The 23,468-nt window shown below is 33.6% G+C and overlaps 1 non-coding gene and 1 pseudogene across 1 annotated transcript; one reads left to right on the top strand and one right to left on the bottom strand.

Moving 5' to 3' along the window:
* Nucleotides 1-18,738: 18,738 nt before the first annotated feature.
* Nucleotides 18,739-18,845, bottom strand: LOC114186428 (small nucleolar RNA R71). The gene has a single exon (XR_003605086.1). It is a non-coding gene; the product is annotated as a small nucleolar RNA R71 (small nucleolar RNA).
* A 1,105-nt stretch (nt 18,846-19,950) lies between these two features.
* Nucleotides 19,951-22,428, top strand: LOC146886244 (uncharacterized; annotated as a pseudogene).
* The last annotated feature ends 1,040 nt before the right edge of the window (nt 22,429-23,468 follow it).

The raw sequence follows: 23,468 nt of genomic DNA, 5'->3' as shown, positions 1-23,468 counted from the left end.
TACTGGTACGTAGTAGTATCAACAAGTGTCGTATCCACAAGGATTTAGCAAGTATATTGATAGTTTGATTTTGTGTTTTTGGTTTATGATAAAAAGTGCAAGTAAAATTAGATAGTTGTTATTAGATAGATTGAGAGGAGTATGGGCTATAAACTGATTTCATCTCATCTTCTTCTACTAAATCATTACCATCTTGTTTACATACATTGCAAATCATTCAATGTCTTGGGAGTATTATTTCTATGTAGATCTAGGTTCATCTCTGATACACTAGAACCTAAGGACTCCAAACCCCGATATGATTCCTCAACTCTTGGTAGAATGAGTCCTTGCTTTAATGTGCAAGACTCTATCCTCCGACATCCACTCTGGTATGCCATGAAGCATCAAATACATATATGATGATTGATTGGACCTTAGTTTGAGATCATTCTTTCAACTCCATCCCAACCAGTGAAATAGGATGAGTTGTCAATTCATCCACACAAGTTGAGACCAATCTTCCAACTCAAATCAAACCCTTGAAATAAGATGAGTGATCAAGTCATCATTAAGCATAAATCAAATCACAAACAATTGAATGAAAGCAAAGATAAATACCCAAGAAGTAGAAGTGAATAGAATCAGAATTGATTACATCAAACCAAGACACGAGAGAGTTTAGCTACTCATAGAATATTACAATGCAATTCTAACAGCATCTACACATAAGATCTATACTAAGAGCACCTCCCTCGTGCCTCAAAGACCCTATTCTACCCTACTGCTACATTGTGGAGCCTCCACTTAATGCTTAGAATGAAGATCCAAGGTCTTTTATTTATAGAAATTTTTGGGCGGTGCTCAACCCAACTTTTAGCGCTCAGCCATGCGCCGCTTTAGTGTTGAGTACATTATCTTGTGACTCAACCTTGCACCGACTTAAATGTTGAGCATATTTTGTTGTGGCTTAGTCATACACTGCCTTAAGTGTTACACCCCTCTCGTGGCTTAGCCATGCACTGCCTCAAGTGTTGAGCACCTCTCTCGTGGCTTAGCCATGCACCACCTTAAGTGTTGAGCACCATTTTGTTGTGGCTTAGCTCCAAAATTCATATTCTAAATACTTCCTTGACCGCCTTACTAGAGCTTAGCCGTGAATATTGGGGCTCAACTACATCATTTTTAATTCTTTGAGAAATTGTTGCAAAATCATCAAAAATTCATCAATTTCTTATTTTTGTTTTTTGAATACCTCATTCTATAATTATAAGCTAAAATAGGTTGTTTACTTACAAAAAATGATCAATTAAAGCATGATAAGTGTCATGTTTATATGGAAACTTTATGCATTCTAGACACTTATCACAACACCCCACTGTATCTCTTTGTTTGTCCCTAAACAAAGCAAAACAAAATCAGTTTGTACAGAATGGGTCAAAATAATTTTTCATTAGTTGGCCCAAGAACTCATATGAAATCTCAAGGAATGGTTCACAGTACTAAATGACATCCATTCAAAATATCAAAATACAAGTGCAAAAATCATTACATAGTTTTGAACACAATTTCTCTCACCAAATTCTGATTCAAGTGCAAGAGATTTTCCTCCATAGTTGAGCATTTCACTTTAGGCAACTTTGCAAGCTTCCACTTAGTGTTGTATTTTTTTTTTTTCAATCACTATGTACACACAATTAGCATGGATCACTAAAGTCTTTTAAGGGTTGTAATGTGGCTGGGCTATCAAAAGGTATGGTTTTTCAGGATAAACAAACACTCACTAATAAAGGAATTTTAATGGTATGCACATGACATGAGTTTCTTTCTTTCTTTTCCAACCTTGTTTGGAATTCCTCATTTTTCCCTTAAAGGTGTATCAACTTTTTCATTCAACCTTTTGGGTTGCATTACAAGTCATTATTTCATTTCTTCATAACACCTGGACCTTTCTTTCTTTTTGATTCCATAACAGCTCCCAATTTGCTTTTCATAACACATACATATTGTTCTATCTCCCTCATCAGTAAGGAAGGTAGGATTTTCACATATTCAGGCTCAGGGTGCGTGGATGTAAAGCTAAGGCTCAAAGGACAATTCAGTTTATGTTGGGTTAGCTATTTGGTTCTAAGCTAAAAATATTCAACAAAGAACATGCCTTAACACAAAACAAGTGAAATTACTCAACAAAGATGCCTCACTCATCTCACCATTGGTGTTTGGCTCTCTCCTCTTACTAGGTGGATTCTTTCTTTATGTCAAACTGTGAACTCAATTCACAATGCATCTTAAACCTTAAAGTACTAGGACTAACCATTTTTCCTGATTTTGCAACTCCTTAAGTCTTTTAAAGTTCAAAAATGTTTTTCAGATTTTTCTCCCAGTTCTTGTTCTAACCAAAATTCAAGAAAAAAAAATTATGTGCAATTCTCAAAAGATATCAGCTGCCCAAAATGTTTATTTTTATACTTATGAAATATATAAAAGCAAAAACTAAAATTAAAAACATAAATTTAAATGTGCAAGAATTTAAAAGAACTTGATTAGCCAACTTCAACACTAATAAATGGATTGGCCAACTTCAATATTAACAATTTGTCTTTTTGGTTCAAATCATTGACTTGTTTAGCCAGCTTCAGTACTACCTGGTCAAGGATTCAAAGCCATTTATTCCAGTTCCCTTTGTTACGCGCAATGTTCATTGAATGTTTCAAGGTAAGATTAGAGATCCTCATGATCTTTTCCTGAAAATAGATATGACGAATAAGGTTAAGAAATACAGGTTTAGTTTCTAATCCTTTTGTAGCAGGTGGAAGGACAGATCTTGAAACACTTTTAGGTTTTAGGTCCATGGCACAATCTTCTTAAAGCACATGGTCCACCCAAAAAACCTCTAATGATGATTTTGCCATCTTCTTTATTTGTTTGATCAATAATCTCATGTGTTGAAGAAGAGCTTTCTTATAATCTTTCTTAACCTTGTTGATGTAGGATTATCTTGTTCCTTTTAGAAGATTAATGAATATGGTGATGATTGATTAAGAAAACCAAGGAAATCCCCACTGGACATTAAGATAGCAAGCTATTTAGATGTGAAGGTTCCTTTCCAAGGTTCTAGAGAGGAGGAGGATGGATTGATAGAGAGTAAGAAACCAAAAGGAAAAACATATAATAGAAATAATATAAACCAAGAAGAGTAAAGAAACATAAAATGAAAAGCAAGGGAAAGGGGAGGAATGGAAGATTCACGCCACTACAAGGCTAGGCTAGAAGAAGCCATGGCAACCTTGAAGATGAGTGGTGTATGCCGCCACTTGCCAAGACAAGATAAGGCTTGAAAGAACTCCACTCCCTAAGGAGGAATACTCTCACAAAAGGTTGAAACACAAAGTGTATAAATCCTCCAAAATGTTCAACCATTGTACAAGTGTTAGAGGTCCCCTTAAATAGACAAGTCAAGGGGCCCCTTAGCAAAACAACTAAGTTAAAGGATTACAAAAGAAACCTAGCATGTTCTAGAAAGTAGGTCATCCTAGGGTGCACATGGGTGAATTTTCGTCCAAGCCATCTAGGTGGCAAGTCTTCATGGCCAAGGCTCCCAAAGGAAGGTTCTAGAACATTCTAGAAGACTTGGTGTCCAAGGCATGTGGGCCTCCCCTTTCTAGATGCTTCTAGAAAGTCTTATTCCTTCTCTCTCTTCCTTAGGACGCCAAGTGTCTCCTATGTGGTCCTCCTCCTTTCTTATTCCTACAAAAGCAAATTAAGGAATTTATTAGCATGTTGGTTTAAGGTTAAGCTAATCTTTTGAGTCAACAAGTCAACCCAAAGTCAAGGTCAAAAAGTCAACTTAAAAATAGTCAACCAAGCCAACTTAATGGAATTTCAAACTAAAGAAAATAAAAGCAAAGGAAGGGATCAAGGAACTCCCTTTCTTCTAAGCATGTGCCATGGGCCATCATCCTTGGTAGGGATCAATCCATTATCACTTGTTCTTGCTTATTGATCGTTGACGCGATCAAATTAATACTATTTATCTGTAACAACTTCAGTATTGTTAAAAAAGTAGTCAACAAAATAGAAAGGGTAAAGTAACCCAAAGTCGTCTCCTAATGAACACGAAATTGATTTTTAAAAAATTAGTTCTTATAAAACTATACAAAAGAATTAGTCAAATAAAATAATAAAAACATGAGAGATAAAGATAAAAAGATAAAATAAGATAAAAGTAATAGTAAAGAAAAATAGGTCGATTCCACTACTTTTTCAGAATAGGATTCATCATTGGTTTCCTAAAGATTATTGTTATTGATTTCTTGTTTAAGACTTCAAATTAATCAATGTAACTTCTCAATTAATTTGTTGGCGTTCTTACTTTCAACCAAAGTAACTTCTTAATCAAAAGAAAGAACTTTGTAGATTAATCTTAGTAAATTTAACCAAAGTAACTTCTCAATTAAATATTACTAATCCTAATCATGTCCATTCTTTTACCTCTTATATCTAGTAAAAAGCTAATTAACCAAAGTAACTTCTTGATTAATTCTAATCTAAGTTTTCACCTTTAATCAAAGTAACTTCTTAATCATTAGCAAAAACTCATGCAATCATATGAAAGTTTCTAAAATTAATCAATGTAACTTCTCAATTAAAATTTAAAAACCCTTGGACTCATACGATTGTTATGTTATGTAGATTTAACACCGTGCTAACTTGCTACAATGTAAAAATCATTACTTTTACTAAATTAAGAACCAAAAGACATAAATGAAAATAAATCTCAACAAGAATCAAAAGAACAAACAAATTAGTTTATCTAACCTCAAAATCCAATTAAGAAATTACAATGGAATCAACCTAAGAAGTTTAGCCTTTCATGTAATGCAAAATAAAAATAAAAGAAGAATAGAGAGAGAAAAAGGAAATGAAATTAGGGCCCCCTTAAGGGTTCCTAAACTCCGAAGTCCCAAGCTTGTTTTTTTTTTTCTGGTTCTTCCTTGGTCTCTTTATATTGGACTTGGACTGGGCTTTTCGGTTGCTAAAACCTCTCAAACATCTTTTAAAATAAAGATAAAGATCAATATTTACAAATATTTGGAGAGATGTAGACTATTTGACAAATATAGTTGGTTGATAATATAAATATCTAGTATAATTAAATAAATAAATTACTTAAAGATATATGATAAATTATCACAAACTAATATTTGTATTAATTTTTCAAATCAGCCATTTTGAAATCTGATAGTCCAAATTTGCAGAGACATCCAAAAATATCAATATTTCCAATTCAACCCCTCTTATTTGACAAACTTTGACCAGTCTTTGCCCAGAGTTGACTGTTTGACAAGATTTGACCATTTGATTATCTAATGAGGAGCTGCCACATGGCAATGCATTTTCTCTCTCCTGAACTAGGTGTGCGTGGTCGTAATAGTGGAGTCGCAAGCGCAAATTTTCTACAGGTTTCGCGAACTATGGTGGACAAGATCTGATGCGAGAATGGAGGAAGTTGACGCTTGCGTTTCTGGTGAAGGTCGCGCATCTCGTATACAGGAGGAAGGTCGTGGCAAGCTACTACAATGGTAGTTTGCGTCATTCATCGAGGTTCAACACAGTGTTATGGGTCTGCTTCAAAGACGCTTGTTTGGTCACAGTGGTTTCGTCGTGCAGGTGCGACTGTTGTAGGTTGAAGCTAATTAGTGGTGCGTGAAGAACTGTGGCATCACTGCAGATGCATAGATGAAGCTTGGGTGGCTGCTGTGCTCTCCGTTTCCGGCAAGGTGCGAGGCTGATGGTGGACGACATGGAGGATGGCGGTTGCCGACATGGTGATGGTGGGAGAGGAGAAAAATTAGGGTTTCTGTTTGGGAGATGGGAAGGAGATGATGAGGTGGCAACCTTCCATTGGTTCTGCTTAGAGTGATAGGATAGTGACACATGGCAACAATGGTTGGAAATTTTAATTAGTGGAGGATTGCCACATGACAACTTATAAATGAGGCTGAACTTTGAGTGGAAGGAGGTGTGTAGATAGGAATATTAGGGGTGCATAATAGGTTTTTGGTGGCCCATCTGGAAAGAGGGGAGTGTATAAGTAATGTTTGGGGTGAAAAAGTGATTTTTCCAGAACTTGGTAATTTTAGCCTTTTTAAATGTGGTTTGTAACTTTAATCAATTTATTTTCCCACCTTGAATGAGCTTAATCTTAACTTCAACTGCATCAACAAACGTTAAAATATCCAAAAATAATTTATGCAGCTAAAAGTCACTTTTTAAGACATTTTTATCACACAAGTTCAATCAGTCTAATTATCAGAATTATCAATTAAATCACTCTTTAAGCACACAAATTCAATTAAATACCCAGAATTAAACATTAAATGAGGGCAAAAATATGCACTCATCACTTATCTTTTTATTTTTTTTCAAAGATCAAATTATCTGTAGAGTAACTTTTTTTGTTTCACAAAAGTGGGATCAAATATAGCAAGAACTCACAGCCATTGCATATTTTTCGATCAGCACCAAAATTGGCGCTCAGCGCTGAGACCCCTAAAGCTTCCTTGAATTGATTTTTCAGGTGGCACTCAGCTGCATAAGGTGGCGCTCAGCCACAAAACAGAAACCTAGAATTGTTCTGCAACTATTTAGAGGATTGATGAATTCTCCCCTGTGATATCTCTTTCCAGTAGCCTAAAACACAAGATTTCAAACAAGAAAATAGGATATGTATCTCTAGAACTTACTTATTGCTTAAGATTTGTGTGAAAACAAAACAAAAAATTAAAACCAAGACTGTACAAAATGAAAAAATAAATAAAACTTTCAACTATACAAACCCAATATTTACCAAATATGTACATATTCACAAAAAGAATAGTTAGATATACCAAATACTTGAACTAAATCCTAGACAACGACGCCAAAAACTTGATGACTGTTTTTCAACAACCATTTCCCAACAAGTGTACTGGTATGTAGTAGTATCAATAAGTGGCGTATCCACAAGGATTTAGCAAATATATTGGTAGTTTAATTTTTGTGTTTTTGGTTTGTGATAAAAAGTGAAAGTAAAACTAGATAGTGTTTACTAGATAGATTGAGAGGAGTATGAGCTATGAATTGATTTCATCTTGTCTTCTTCTACTACATCACTACCATCTTTTTACTTACTTTGTAAGTCATTCAATGTCTTGAGAGTACTCTTTCAATGTAGATCTAGGTTCATCTCTTATACACTAGAACTTAAGGACTCCAAACCCTAGTGTGATTCCTCAACTCATGGTAGAATGAGTCCTTGCTTTAATGTGCAAGACTCTCTCCTCCAACATCCATTCTGGTATGCCATGAAGCATCCAATACATGTATGTTGATTGATTGGATCTAAGTTTGAGATCAATCTTTCAACTCCATCCCAACCAGTGAAATAGGATGAGTCATCAATTCATCCACATAAGTTGAGACCAATTTTCCAACTCAAATCAAACCCCTGAAATAAGATGAGTGATCAAGTCATCATTAAGCATAAATCATATAACAAACAATTGAATGAAAACAAAGACAAATACCCAAGAAGTAGAAGTGAATAGAACTAGAATTGATTACATCAAACCTTGACATAAGGGAGTTCAACTACTTATAGAATAATACAATGCAATTTTAGCAGCATCTACACATAAGATCTACACTAAGAGCACCTCCTTTGTGGCTCACATACCCTATTCTACTCTACTGCTACATTATGGAGCCTCCACTCAATGCTTAGGATGAAGACCCAAGCTCTTTATTTATAAAAATTTTTTGGTGGTGCTTAGCCCAACTGTTGGCGCTCAGTCATGCACTGCCTTAAGTGCTGAGCACATTCTCTTGTGACTCAACTATACACCACCTTAAGTGTTAAGAATATTTTCTTGTGGCTCAACCATGTACCGCCTTAAGTGTTGAGCACATTTTGTTGTGGCTCAGTCATGCACAACCCACTAACACAAAAAAGCATTATAACGTCACCCCTATAACGTCTACCCAAAAAAAGTCCAACGTTAAAAATGACTGGTCGCATTTTTGTAAATTATCAAACTTTTTTAACGTTTTTCTGTTCCAGATCAGACGTAATTTAACGCCTGCCCGTTCCAGATCAGACGTAATTTAACGTCTGCCTAAAAAACCCCGACATCATTTAAAAAAGGACGTCAGACTGTTGTTCCCCCAACGTCACTTAACGTCAGACTCCTTCACCACCGAAGTTAAGTTTTACTTATCTCTACGCGAAACGTAGAAACCCTACGCTGTGTCACTGTTTCCACGAGCATTTTCCACCGCCAACCACCATTCCGACCTCATCTAGGTGAGTTTTGAACGTTTTTCACCACCAAACTTGTTGGGATTTGATTATGAATTGATTTTAAGCATTTTGAACTGAATATTTTGCGTTTTCATCCCCATTTGTAGCGTTTTGAGATTCATCCCACTTGCTCTTCATCCCCATTTGGCTAACAGCGTGCAGAGACCTTAAAGCCACCCTCTCCAAGTTTGTCTTTCATTTGCTAGAAGGTGTTAGTTTTCCATTTCTAAATTTAGGGTCATTACTAAATTGAGCGTTAGTTGTGATTACAATGGCATGATGCATACTCCAGGTAATTCTTTTCATATGTGTATGATTATAAGGAGTGTACCAGACACTCTCATGTGGATTGCCTCCTTTTAGACTTTTAATTATGCATGCCGTTTGAAATTGAAATTGAAATTGAATTGATAACCTACGTATCTAATTTGGAGGGTAAATGAGAGTGATGTGGTGATCAATGTTGTGAACTCCATACGAAAATGAGTCATAATGAATTTAGGGTGGAGTGAATAATGAAGGATGACTCATTCCATGAAGTATAAAGTTTATGTTTTCATTACATGAGAGTTCTTAGTATTTTTCTTTTTTATGAATGATGTTGAAGTGTTTACATTTCTTTAAACTGACCTCTAAGTTACCTTGGAGTAATATTTAGGTGGTCACTCCTTGATCTTTAATTCTCCATTAAGAGGGGTGAGTGAGGTAAGGTTAAATCAAGGACCTCAAAACCAACAAGTAACTGAGGTTATGTTCTTTTTCATGTCTTTTGTTTCTCTTTGGTTTGATTTTGTTATGAGACATCTCTTGTAATCTGTTAGAGTTATTTTCTTCTCTCAACAGAAGATTAAGGTGATGGCATGAAGATAACAAATACCTAACAGATTTATGTAGTATAAACTATCATAGCTATGCAATATTGTTGTACTCATTTTTTTTAAACTACAAGGCATTTGATTCAATGGCTTTTTCTAGTTATTGATTAACTAGTAGTTCTGGAATATGGAAGTTAATACTTTTAAGAAAAGCTTTTAAAAACTATTATGGAATTTTTCTGATTTTCAGGTGTGAGAATGTTGTAAAAATAACAAAACTTAAAAAAAAATAGCACTTTTTGACGTCAGGTAGAACCTTGACAGACGTTATTTGACGTGTGACTCTCCTGACACCGACGTTAACTAACGTCTGACTCTCTTGGCCCCAACGTTAATTAACATCTGACTCTCTTGGCCCCAACGTTAATTAACGTCTGCTCTGCTTTCGGGCGTCAATTTTGATGTCACCTAATACAACGTCAGTGTTTAGGTAGACGTCAAAGACCAAAAATATTGGACGTTAAAAGCCTTTTTTGTATTAGTGACCTTAAGTGCTGAGCACGTCTCTCGTGGCTCAGCCATGCACCACCTTAAGTTCTCAACACCATTTTGTTGTGGCTCATCTCCAAAAGTCATATTCTGAATACTTACTTGACCGCCTTACTAGAGCTTAGTCGTGAATTTTGGGGCTTCGCTACATCATTTTTAATTCTTTAGGAAATTGCTGCAAAATCATAAAAAATTCATAAATTTCTTTTTTTTTTCTTCTTTTTAATACCATATTTTGTGATTATAAGCTAAAATGTGTTGTTTACTTACAAAATATGATCAATTAAAGCATGATAAGTGTCATGTTTATATGGAAACTTTATGCATTCTAGACACTTATCAATATCATATTGAGACAAACAAAGAAAAATATGTGAAATATCTTTATATCTCTACAATGGAGTTGAAAAAAAAAATGTATTGGAGAAATTATCAACCTTAGCTTATGGTTTACACATATATTGGTACAATTGAGATGCCTGTCATGGTAAACTAGAAGTTTGTGAATCAAAATGAATGTTTTAATTAGCATGATCAGTTGGATGGTTTATACTAGACATATATTAATACAATTAAAATGCATCTCATGGTAAACCAGAAGTTTACTAATCAGAATGAATTCCTTGTTTGGCATGATCAGTTAGGTCATCCTATACGAAATTTCTTTTTGAAAAACTCATGTGGACAAACACACACTTAAGAGTCAGAAGACTTCTTCAGACCAATGAGTTTTCATGTACTGTACATTCACAAAGGAAAGTTAATAATAAGACTATCACAAGAAAAATTAGAAATGAGTCAATCTTATTTTCAAAACGAATACAGGGTGATATTTGTGGTCTAATACACCCACCATATGGATCATTTCCTGGTTTTGATTGATGCATCAACTAGATGATCATATATTTGTTTATTATCAACTCGCAATCAGGAATTTGCTAACTTATTAGCACAATTGATCAAGTTAAGAGCACACTTCCCAAATTATCCAATTAAGAAAATTCGTATTGATAATGTTGGTGAATTTACATTGCATGCTTTTAATGAGTATTGTATATCAATTGGAATTGAAGTTGAACATCCAATAGCACATGTTCATACTCAAAATAAATTTCTGGAATCATTACAAAACATCTAACATTGGCTGGAAGACCATTACTTACGAGAGCTAATCTTCCAATGGCTACTTGGGGATATGCAATCTTGCATGTTGGTTTTTGGTCAATAACCTAATATTTCTCATGTAAGAATTTTGGGTGTGGTGCATATGTTCTAATTTTCCCACCAAAAGGAACTATGATGGGTCCTCAGAGACGATTGAGAATATATGTTGGATATAATTCTCCCTTAATAATAAAATATCTTGAACTACTAACAAGAGACTTATTTACAGTTTAACTTTTCGATTGTCACTTTGATGAATGAGTTTTTCCAACATTAGGAAGAGTAAGAAAACAATTGGTAAAGGATTTATTGGTTGGAATGAATTATCATTATCTTATCTTGATCCTCATACAAAAGAATGTGAATTGGAAGTTCAAAAGATAATTCATTTATAAAATTAGTCAATTAATTATCAGATGTTGTTACTGATAGAAAGGGTAATCAAATCATATATATTAGTTGCTAATGCTCCGAATATATTTGATATTAATTCATTACACGCCTAAAGCGTGGTAGGTCTGTGATGGAAATGTGACAATGAGTAAGGGCAAGGATCCACTTGAAGAACTTGGAGGACCTGTGACAAGGGCTAGAGCAAGGAAAACAAAAGAAGTTCTACAGAAAGTGTTGTCCATATCATTTGAATACAAGCCCAAGTTTCAAGGAGAAAAGACCAAGGTTGTGAATTGTATCATGGCCCAAATGGAGAAGGACTAATATACAAATTTTGCTGTAGTTTCTTTTAAGTTATTAGTTTGGATAAATAATGGCCCAATGCTTTGTAAAATTGGCTGACCAAATTATGTTTTTGGTTAACCAATTAATGGGCTTTAGTTTTATTTTATTTTCAAGTTGTAATAATGGCCCGTTTGCCAACTTAAGAACCAACCTTTGGAAGACCAAAATGACCTTTGCTGAATGCTTTTGGATGACTTTTGGTTGCCTTAATTTCAGTTACAATCAGCCATTAAGTAGTATATCATTATTAGCTTGAGTGGATTATTATTAGCTTAAGTAGGATGTAATTGCAATTAATGGGTCTTTTGTAATTCTGATGATTAAAACTCCTATATAAGTTGAATCATTTTTATCAATGAAATCAAGTTGAGTTTTGTTCAGAAATTATCTTTTCTATCTATTAGTGAGAGTGATTCTTCTAAGTTCTTGAGTGATTCAGGAACCCTTGGTTGTATCAAAGGACTTCCCCATCCTTTGTGTGTTGCTTCTTTTGGAAAGAGTGATTCTTTCCTTCCACCTTTTCATTTTCACCTTTTTTTCTTTCTTAAACCAAATTCAAAAACAAAAACACATTATGCCTAGATTTATCTTATAGTCATAACTCTGGTTCCACACATTATTCCCAAATCCAAAATTAGTGTTTCTTAAGCCAAAATTATATTTCAGAACATGAACTTTCATCCTGTTTTGGAATCACATCAATTGGAATTCTACAACCCAAGATATTGACGTTTTTACAATACTAGCAGACTAGAACTTCAACCTTTTTTTTCTAATCCATCTTTTCACTAATTTTCCAAGTTTCCTACAAGATTTTAACCTTAATGATCCTAAATTAACCCTTGTGCAAATGGGGTTCACATAATTTGGTATTAGAGCTTTGGTTTAAGGGTTTGAACGTCAAATTGGTAATATCCTTCCGTCTTTCTTAATTTACCAATTCATTACCTTATTACTCATATTATTTACGATTGTGCTGAATCATTACAAAAAGTTAGCCCTTGTGTAAAATAAAAAGAAAAAAGAAAAAAAAGTTACTGCAATTTGTAATTGTACTAAAAGTAATAAAAAAAGAGAAAAAATGGTTGATCTAATGGTTGTCCATTGATTTGATACGGTTACTCATATTATTGATATGATTGATATTTATATGAATCATTACTCTTCATGTAAATATTTGTATTAACTAGTTGATTTGTTTCCTTTATGGATTACATGTTATATCTATAAATAAGACTCTTCCTATCAATAATAATATACCGAAAAGTTGGTCTCCATTCTCTCATTCTCTCATCTTCCTTTTCTTCTTCTCTTTATTATTAGCTGTATTTTATAACTTAAACTATTTTTTATAAGATTTGTTTATTGTTTCATTCAAACAAGAGAAATTTCTTTACTCATATTTTTCACTATTCATATTTAATCCTTTTATTCATATTTTTTCTACTTTTTTGTTTTGTTTTCTTTATTCCAGTTAGAATTAATATCTATAAATTTTTCGTATAGACTTTAGTTTTAGATTTTTTTTTCATAGTTGGTGTTTACACCCCCTGTCTTACTTATACATTTTTGTCTATTTTTCTCTTTTTTCTTGTAAGTTACTCTCTTAAAAAGACCCTCAACTTAGCATATGGAAGATATACATTGTACGTAGGGCTGGGCAAAATAAACCAAACTGCACTACACTACCAAAAACTACACTAAATTAAAAAACTGTTCGCATGAATTGCACTGAACTGGAAAACAATTTAGATGAACTGAACTGAACTGTTATTCTTAAAAATAAACTGGACTGAACTGCACTGCACTGAACTGCACTGCACTATAATATAAACTGAACTGAACTGTTATAAATTGAACTGTTTTATGAACTACACTACGTCAGAACTGAACTGCACTATTTTTGGACTGAACTACACTAATTTTTAACTTAACTACGCTGTTTTTGAACCATCTTTGAACCGAATTGCACTGATTTTGAATAAACTTCACTCTTTTTGAACTAAATTGTACTATTTTTGAACCGGATTGCATTGATTTTGAATTGAATTGCACTATTTTTGAACTGAATTACACTATTTTGAATCGAATTGCACTAATTACATATGATTGTACTACACAATAATAATCTAAAGTTTATAATTTGAAAATGCTTAGAAAATAATACTTGAAATATGCATCATACTTCAATACACCAATTAACATTTTTATAATTTTTTTATTTATATTAAAGTTTTTTGTAACTTAAAATGTAATTAAAATATTAAAATTAATATAATAAATATAAATATCGGTATTAACTTATTTTTTATATTTTAAAATCTTATGTAATATTACTTTTTAGTTTTACAATGTTTATTATGTTGCGTAAATTTTTTTAAAAGGATTTATTTTAGAAAATTCTCAAAATTAATATTTTTTTAACATTTGTATTCATTAATATTTGTGTGAAAAATGTTATAGAAATTTTATGAAGTTCTAAAATTAATATTTTAAGAATTTTTTAAAATAAATTCTCTTTAAAAAAGTTGATGCCACATAATAAATATTTTAAAACTAAAAAATAATATTATATAAGATTTTAAAATAAAAAATACGTTAGTACCAATATTTATATTTATTATACTAATTTCAATATTTAAGTTACAAAAAACTTTAATATAAATAAAAAATTATAAAAATGTTAGTTGTCACAGAATTTAATTTTTAAAAATAACTTCTGTAAAATCATAATATAAAAATAACATTACATAGTAAAATTCATTCAAAATAAAATAAGATATTGAATTAATTTATAATTTTTTTAATAAATTAATTATAAATATTTTATATTTTTCTCAAAGAAAGAGTAAAGAAAAAAATTAAGACAAAATAAAATAAATATTTCAATATGAAAGAGAAAGAATAGAACGTAAGATATAAAACACATAAGTCCAATTCTTATCCTAATACTAATATTTTATTTTAAGGTAGTTTGCTCTTTCAATCTACTATAGTTCAATAGTTAACTTAGTTAACTTAGTTAACTTAACATAAGTTTAGTTTCTTAAAATTGAACTATTTTATAGTACAGTTCAATTATTATTATGAATAGTTTAGTATATTTTAGTTTAATATAGTACAATTAACTATAGTTTAATATAGTTTAGTAAATTATGCCCAGCCCTAATTGTACGGAAACTTAATACCAAACACCCTTAATATTCAATTTCTTAATTGTTTTAACCAAACCCTAAATGTCATTCCAATCAAAGAAACTCTTTCTCTACGTGAAAAAAACTATTTTAAACTGTAGCTTTTTACATTAAAATCATTAAATAATAATAATAATAATAATAATAATATATTAAAACTACAGGATTGTAAAATTCATGATCTACTCAAGGATAAAGCATATAAAGAATTCGTTTTAGGTTTATGAAAAAATAAGACCTCAAAAAAAATTTTAAACTAATATTCTTTTATTAAATTAATTATAAAATCATGTTTAAGAAAAAAGTCTCAAAATATAATTTTAGTACTAATACACCTTTATTAAATTAATTATAAAAGTATATTTAAGATAAAAAAGACTTCAAAAAAATTTAGTACTTCATTAGTTATAAGTTTATGTTTGAGAATAAAATTTAATTTAACTATTATTAATGTCTGTTAATTTTTATTTGTATTAAAAATGATATTTAATGAGTTAAAATATTTTTTCAATAAATTATAATTTTGTTTCGGAAGACAAGAATTATTAATTATCTTTGTGTGACTTTAATTTTAATTATATTTTCTTATTTTATCTCTATGTGACTTCAATTCTAATTCTATTTTCTTGTTTTATCTTTATGTGACTTTAATTTTTATTATATTTTCTTCTTTTACCTCTCTGTGAATTCAATTTTGATTTTTATTTTCTTCTTTTATTTCTCTATGACTTCTTATCTGATTTCATTCATTGTTTCTCCTTATTTTCGTATATTTTAGAGTTATTCTTTAGATGGTTTTGACAAATTTCATTCCTTGAATCTCATATGCCTGTATGTACCAATTTTTTAGTTCCTATTTCTACTTAGTGTGTTTTTCTTTTTATTTGTGTTGATGATGTTTTTATCCTCTTTATTTTGTATTAGGATTAGAAAAATGTTTCTCTTGCCTGATCTTGTTTGAAGATTAAGGTTTAGGATTCTAGTTGAGAAGAACAATAATTTTTTAATTGTTTTTATTAATCATTAATCTCAAAATAAACTTTGCAGGCTTATGAAAAAGTTGAGACTTGAAAAAGAGAAAGACAATTGAGACTTCAAGATACTACAAGTCTATGATCGAGTTTACATTTTTAACAACCAGAATCAGGTTCTATTATTTTAATTCATTCTTTTTATATACTTATTTTTAGTAGTGTTTTATATATTATAATTTTTTATTTCATATAAAAATATATAGATATGTTAACTCAAAAATTTGAATCAGGCTATTCAAAAATCCAAAAGATGAGAAAATACAATTTATAAAAAATATGACAAGAAAATACAACTTATAGATATTCACAAAAAGAAATTATGAATAAATTTATAAAAATATATAAGAAAAATAAATTAGAAAATACAATGGATGCTCTTTAAATGAACAAGATAATAACAATATAAATATAGGTGAAAGCAATAATAGAGAAAGAGAAGTAGTCTGTGATATGAATAAGTATGATTCTCAAAACTCATGTCAGAAAGGCCATCTTGATATGCAACCTCCAGCGTATATTGATTATGAATCAAACTTCTTGCTTTTTGTTTCAATGACAACCCATCAATCTACCTATTCCTTAAAATTTTAAGGATAAGGCATATAATATACATAAGCTACATTTATTACAAGTTTGAAAAGATCTTAATTTAAATACCTTTTACAACCTTATGAACTTTTACACCATTGTTCCTCTTACAATCAAACCATTGGTAATTGAATAAAACTAATTGTTTGATTTGTTCTCCTATGCATTCCAGTTGCATAATATTTTTAATGATACCATAATAATAATTTTCTTCATCTTTGCTATGATCAACCATAACACAAAATCCATATTTCACTATTTGCTTTCCAATGCTGATAAGTGCCAAAAATGAGTAATTTTCATATGAAATGAGGGCACTTATGTTCTTCATTTGTGTTTATATCATGATTGATTCTCCCTAAATCTAGAAAAGAATGTGCTTCCAAGTTTTTGTTGAAAAGAAGTCACTTGATCCCTGTTTTGTGTAAATTTCAGGTACAATAGAGTAGAAAAAGGAAAGAACTTAAGAGGAGCAAAGGAGAAAGCAAGAAAAAGAGAAAATAGGGAAGAAATGCTGTCAAAGTCGCTCAAAACCAAAGCATGCTCGCCTAAGCTAAAGTCACTGCCGTCATTCTCGCCTAAGCACCGTAGGACCTCGCTTAAGCGAGCGATCATGCAGTGGAGGCCCTCTCTTGCCGCCATTCTTGCCCAAGCGAGATCAGATGCTGCCAATCTCGCCTAAGCGAGATCCTTTCTTCAGCTCGAAGTACTCTTGCTCGCCTAAACGAGATGTTGGCTTCAGCACGTCTCGCCCAAGCGAGAGGCTTTCTTTAGGATGAATGCTGTCTCGCTCAAGCGAGACTCAGGTAGGTTGAGCGAGACCTTCGTGGGTATAAATTCTTCGTGCATCAGGAAGTAAAGATCAGTTGGATATTTTGGAAGAGGAGTGCATCCGTGCTGCAGAGCTGCTACCAGGAGCATAACACAGATCATATTTCTTCTTCTTCTTTACTTCTTAGGATTTGATAGCTACCATGAGTGGCTAATCTTCTCCTTTGGGATTGAATGTAATCTACTCGAACTTGGATGTAATCTGGTGATATTTATATATAGCATTTCTGTTTTACTCAATATTGGTATTATTGTTCTGCTCTTAATGCTTACTTCTATCTGATCAATAGATGTTTTGATTTTGATTTTTAGATCTGACTGGAAAGTATTCTGAAAATATGATTTGAAAAATGATACTTGATATACTGTGATGCTAGGAATAGATCTCAATATATCAATTGCTTTTAACACTCGACCGTAGTGTTGGATAGTTTGTTGAATATATGAGGAATCAATATTCAGGGAACTAATCTTATGAATTTTATACGCGAGGGATCAGTATAAATGATTTTGGAGTGTGCATCAATATTGGTATTTTCAGATGTTATATATTATATTCATCCAGATTACAGACAAGGGAGATAGATGAAATTCAATCCTAGTTTCTTTTACTGAATTTTTAACTAATTTTCTGTTTTACTGTATTTTATTTATGCAATTTAGTTTAACTGCCGATAATCCATCGAATTAAAATTTCTGCATATATATGCTAATTGAGATAATTATTAATTTTCACTGAATCCGTTTCTCGTGGGTTCGACACTCCTACTTAAATCATTATACTATAGTTGGCTTTTGGTACGCTTGCCAAGAGACCAACAAGTATTTTTGGCGCCGTTGTCGGGGAACGGTGTTCTTTTGAAATTTCTAGTTATCTCATCCAGCTTTGTGTATACTTTTCTTTATTAGATAGCTTATTAAATTTTCCCTTTGTACTAATCCTTGCTTGAGCTGTTGTGATTTATGCTCTTAAGAAGTCAGGTTCCTGAAGATCGATTAGCATTAGACCCGGAGATAGAAAAGACAGCTAAAGGAACAGAGAAAAAAACAAGAAGAAGCAAGGAAAGACAAGGGAAGAATCTTCCTGTACTTCCGTCACATCTCAATCAGAAAACATGGAGAATCAAAGACCAGCTCCAGCCAGAAAGACACTTGGAGACTATGCTATGCAGCAAGGACCAAGATATTTTTCTAACATAGCAATACCACCCACCACCAAAACTTTGGAGATGAAGCCAACCTTCCTCAGCTTGATCAGTTCTTATCAATTCACTGGAATGGATAATGAAGATCCATATACTCACCTTTCTACATTCTATGAATTGATAGGAACCATGGGCTTTCAAGAAGGAGATCTTGAGCATGTATACATGCGTTTGTTTCCTTTTTGTTTTGCAGGAAAAGCAAAGGAATGGCTTAAGTCACATCCAAATCAGAGTTTGAACAGTTGGAAGGATGTTGAGGAGAAATTCTTGAACAGATTCTTTCCACCATCTCGCTACATCAAAGCCAAAGCTGATATTTCAACGTTTAGGCAAGGACCAGATGAGCCATTCTGTGAAGCTTGGGAGTGGTTCAATTCCTTATTGAGGAAATGCCCAAATCACGAATTTGAAGATATTGCTCAGCTGAACATATTTTGCAATGGTATGAGGCCTGACACCAAAATGATATTGGATGCAGCAATAGGTGGAACAATGATGAGTGTAGATGCGGAGCAAGCAACAAGAATCATTGAGGCATTAGCATCCACAGATCATCAAGCTCAGCATAATAGGCAAACTGTTCAAAGGAAAGGAGTGCTTGATCTTAGTACTACAGATGCAATCTTAGCTCAGAATAAAATTCTGACTCAACAGATTGAAGCACTGACGAAGCAGATGTCTAAATTACCAGAGCAGTTGCAAGTTGTGCAATCCTCTCCCAGTCAACAACCCATGAGATGTGACTTCTGTGGAGGCGATCATCCAAATGGTCATTGTTCTTATGAGAGTAGCTCACAAGGAGAAGTTCAATATGTGAGCAACCAAGGAAGACCAGGAAATTTCTCCAACAATAACAACTTTTCACAGGGGTGGAGAAACAATCCAAATCAGAATTTTGGATGGAAGCAAGATGTTGGTCCTTCAAAGAGACAACCTCCTTATCAACAGCAGCAACAACATTATCCTTCTGTGCATGACAGAACAACTAAACTGGAGGATACTCTAGAAAGTTTATGCAAGCTTCTTTGACTAATTAGAAAAATACAGAAGCTTCAATCAGGAATCTTGAAATACAGGTTGGTCAGTTGGCAAAACAATTATCAGATCAGCAGGCAGGTCAATTTTCAGCCAACACATAAACTAATCCCAAGGAGCATTGTAAATCTATTACCACCCAAAGTGGTAAAGTTGTGGGAAGAGGGATTGGAGACAACCTGGGTGTAGAGGAGGAGGTGTTGGAGGAAAAAGAGAGAGAGAATGAAAAAAATGAGTGTGAGGGAGAGGAAGAACAAAATAAAAGAGAGGTTGTAAATAAAAGAGAAGAAAAAGAAGAAAAAAATAAAGGTGACGAGAAAAAGAGGGAGAAGGGTGAGAAACATGTACCTCAGTTGAAGAGCCTACCATACCCTCAAAATCCCTCCAAAAAAAGACAAGGAAAGGCAGTTTGCAAGATTCATGGACATTTTCAAGCGACTGCAGATTAATATTCCTTTTGTAGAGGCGATGGAGTAGATGCCGACATATGCAAAATTCATGAAAGAGCTCCTAACAAAAAAGAGAAGATTTTCTAAAGAGACAGTGGAGCTTGAAGCAGGGTGCAGTGCTATAATTCAGAAATCATTATCTCAGAAATCCAAAGACCCTGGGAGCTTCACTATTCCAGTTACAATCGAAACATTACCAGTGGGAAAAGCATTGCTTGATCTGGGTGCCAGTATAAATTTGATGCCTTTGTCTATGCTAAGGAGAATAGGAGATCTGGAAGTGAGGCCTACACAGATGACATTACAACTAGATGACAGATCCATGAAGTATCCCTATGGTGTGGCAGAGGATGTCTTAGTTAAGGTTGACAAATTCATGTTCCCAGTTGATTTTGTAGTAATGGATATTGAGGAAGACACTGAAGTTCCTCTAATATTGGGAAGACCTTTCATGAAGACGGCCAAGGTCATTATTGACGTTGATGATGGCAAATTGAAGGTCAGGGTGCAAGATGATGAAGTCAACTTTAATGTATTTGAAGCAATGCAGCACCCGAAGGACAAGCAACAATGCTTCAGGATGGATGTGATAGATGAACTTTTTCTGTCATCCAGGAAGCAATTGACAAAGGCAAGCCCATTGGAAAAAGCTCTGATTGGTGCTTGTGATGATGTGGAGGATGATGAAGAAAAGAAAGTTGATGAATACTTAACACATCTGAATTCGACAAAAGAAATTGCATCAAATGAAATACAGCTTGAGAAATTGCAACAAGAAAATAGAATTGAAAGTCAGAAGTTGGAGCTAAAGGTATTACCTCCTCATTTAAAATATGTTTTTCTTGCAAATGGAGGTAACAAACCAGTGGTGATCAGTAGTGCTTTAACGACTTCTGAAGAGGAAAAGTTGATTTCAGTTCTTAAAGCCAATGAGGGTGCAATAGGTTGGACTTTATCTGATCTTAAAGGAATTAGTCCATCCTACTGTATGCACAAAATTCACATGGAGCAAGATTACAAGCCTGTAGCACAGCCTCAGCGGCAATTGAATCCAACCATGAAAGAGGTGGTCAAGAAAGAAGTAATGAAGTTACTTGATGCAGGTATGATCTATCCAATCTCCGACAGTGTCTAGGTCAGCCCGGTCCAGGTAGTTCCAAAAAAGGGAGGTATGACTGTTATTTGTAATGATAAAAATGAATTAATTCCTACTAGAACAGTCACAGGTTGGAGAATGTGTATAGATTATAGAAAATTAAATCAGGCCACTAGGAAAGATCATTTTCCTTTGCCTTTCATGGATCAAATGCTAGAAAGGTTAGCAGGGCAAGCATTCTATTGTTTTCTGGATGGATATTCTGGTTATAATCAAATTGCAGTGGATCCAGAAGACCAAGAAAAAATTGCTTTTACTTGTCCCTTTGGTGTGTTTGCTTACAGGAAAATGTTGTTTGGATTGTGTAACGCACCAGCAACCTTTCAACGATGCATGCTTGCAATTTTCTCGGACTTGGTGGAAAAATGCATAGAAGTCTTTATGGATGACTTCTCTATATTTGGGGCTTCATTTGATCAATGTCTGGAAAACTTAAACACCGTACTGAAGCGGTGTGTTGATGCCAATCTGGTTTTGAATTGGGAAAAGTGCCATTTTATGGTAACTGAAGGTGTGGTGCTGGGCCACAAAATCTCTGCTAAAGGTATTGAAGTCGACAAAGCTAAAGTGGAGATCATTGAAAAGCTTCCACCACCCAAAAATGTGAAGGGTATCAGGAGTTTTATAGGCCATGCTGGGTTCTACAGACGATTCATCAAAGATTTCTCCAGAATTGCCAAACCAATCAGCAATCTGCTCAACAAGGATACACCCTTTAATTTTGATGTTGAATATTTGCATGCATTTGAATTGTTAAAACAGAAATTGGTTTCAGCTCCTGTGATAATTGCTCCTGATTGGAATTTAGGTTTTGAGTTAATATGTGATGCAAGTGACTATGCTATAGGAGCAGTTTTAGGACAGAGAAAATCCAAAGTTTTCCATGCTATACACTATGCTAGCAAAGTCCTTAATGAAGCTCAAATTAATTATGCAACAACTGAAAAGGAATTGCTAGCTATAGTTTATGCATTGGAAAAATTTAGAGCATATTTGATTGGTTCATCTGTCACTGTATATACTGATCATGCTGCAATTAAATATTTGTTAACCAAATCTGATTCAAAACCAAGACTAATTAGATGGATCTTATTGTTGCAGGAATTTGATTTGGTAATCAAGGACAAAAAGGGAAGTGAAAACTTTGTAGCTGATCATTTGTCTAGATTGGTGAATACTGAGGTGACCAACACTCAATCAGAGGTGTAGGAGAAGTTTCCTGATGAAAAATTGATGATGGTGCAAGAAAGGCCATGGTTTGCTGACATGGCCAATTTCAAAGCTGTAGGGGTCATACCTGAAGATTTTAATTGGCACCAGAAGAGGAAATTCCTGAGAGATGCACACTAATATGTGTGGGATGATCCTCATTTGTTCAAAATCGGAGTTGATCAACTGTTGAGAAGGTGTGTATCCAATGATGAGGCAAAGAGCATTCTATGGCACTGTCATAGTTCCCCATATGGAGGGCATTTTAATGGAGAGAGGACAGCTGCAAAAGTCCTCCAATCTGGATTTTATTGGCCCACCTTATTCAAAGACGCACACAAATATGTGCAACACTGCAATAATTGTCAAAGAATAGGGGGAATCTCAAAAAGACATAAAATGCCACTAAATATCATTTTAGAGGTTGAGGCCTTTGATTGTTGGGGTATCGACTTTGTGGGACCATTGCCATCTTCTTTCTCAAATGAATACATTTTGGTGGCAGTTGATTATGTGACAAAGTGGGTTGAGGCAGTAGCAGCTCCTAAGGCCGATGCCAAAACTGTAATCAAATTTCTGAAGCGGAACATCTTTTGTAGCTTTGGTACTCCAAGAGTGTTGATTAGTGATGGTGGTTCACACTTTTGCAATGCTCAACTTCAAAAATGTTTGGAACATTATGGAGTGCGACATAAAATTGCATCACGTTATCATCCACAGACCAATGGACAAGCAGAGGTGTCAAACAGGGAAATCAAGGGTATTCTAGAGAAGACAGTGGCATCTTCAAGAAAAGATTGGTCAATGAAGTTGGATGACGCACTCTGGGCCTACAGAACTGCTTATAAGTCTCCCACAGGTTTATCCCCATTCCAGCTGGTATATGGTAAGTCATGTCACTTACCGGTTGAATTGGAACACAAGGCATTCTGGGCCTTGAAATTTTTGAATTGTAATCCAAAGGCAGCAGGAGAAAAGAGAAAATTACAGCTGCAAGAATTGGAGGAAATGAGACTCAGCGCTTATGAGTCCTCTAAGCTCTACAAGGAAAAGATGAAGGCCTATCATGACAAGAAAATTCTCAAAAGAGAATTTTATCCTGGCCAATCAGTGCTATTGTTCAACTCCAGGATGAGATTATTCCCTGGAAAGCTAAAATCAAAGTGGTCAGGACCATTCCT

Source organism: Vigna unguiculata, chromosome 5 (genome assembly GCF_037176805.1).
Source record: "Vigna unguiculata cultivar grain cowpea cultivar isolate G323 ecotype 2 chromosome 5, ASM3717680v1, whole genome shotgun sequence".
NCBI classification, from domain to species: domain Eukaryota; kingdom Viridiplantae; phylum Streptophyta; class Magnoliopsida; order Fabales; family Fabaceae; genus Vigna; species Vigna unguiculata.
Note: the sequence above shows the minus strand (reverse complement) of the source record. Positions and strands in the feature narration are given on the sequence as shown.